Source organism: Littorina saxatilis, unplaced genomic scaffold (genome assembly GCF_037325665.1).
Source record: "Littorina saxatilis isolate snail1 unplaced genomic scaffold, US_GU_Lsax_2.0 scaffold_3742, whole genome shotgun sequence".
NCBI classification, from domain to species: Eukaryota; Metazoa; Mollusca; class Gastropoda; order Littorinimorpha; family Littorinidae; genus Littorina; species Littorina saxatilis.
Window position 1 is genome coordinate 1 of NW_027127067.1, and position 723 is coordinate 723.

Genomic DNA, 723 nt, shown 5'->3' on the forward strand with positions numbered 1-723 from the left:
AATCATTCGCTCATACTGCACCAACAGTAGTTTTAAAAAGTTTTGAAAGAAGGGATGAAGTGGGAACAGTTATTGGGTAAGGATAAAACAGCGGATATACCTGAAGAGAGTAGGGAAAGGGATAGTCACAGCTTAAAGATATTGCTAATTGGAACCGTAACCGCTCAGAATGCCACCCCTTCCTCCAACTCCCCACAGAAGGGAGGAGAGGAACGTTCATCAATGGCACAAGCCAACCGCTAGAGCCAGCAGTCAGCCATGCCCGCTTCGCGCTCAGAAGGGGAGGCTGCTTCTCGTCCTCGCGGGTTACGATCCTGTCAGTTTTACCTGACGTCTCGGCAGAACATACTTTTGAAGTGATCCCTAAAAGTATGATCTTAGTAAGAAAATGGGTTAACCGAGACCCCAGCTCAGGGACGTTTGAATCAGAAAATGGGATGTGCTAGATATATGTTAAATAATAGATGATAATTGTATTTAAACGTCATATCACAGATTTTATTTGATTATAAGGAGATGTATTAGATGTCTGCTCACAATGTCGGTTATTTAAAGTGACCCAATTTACCTCATTTTGACTTATAAAGGGATGGTGTAGTTGTGATACTGTAGTTTTAAGGAATAAGAACTACTCCTAGTTACTTCCCTTGACCCCAAAACCTTGCTGTTAACAGTGGTTATCTCCCATGTTTAAATTCACTGAGTGTTCATTCCGAACTCTTT

At 41.8% G+C, this 723-nt stretch overlaps 1 non-coding gene across 1 annotated transcript; it reads right to left on the bottom strand.

Annotated features, from left to right (window-relative positions):
* Nucleotides 1-159: 159 nt before the first annotated feature.
* LOC138955537 (small nucleolar RNA U3) lies at nucleotides 160-379 on the bottom strand. The gene has a single exon (XR_011452262.1). It is a non-coding gene; the product is annotated as a small nucleolar RNA U3 (small nucleolar RNA).
* Nucleotides 380-723: the final 344 nt, after the last annotated feature.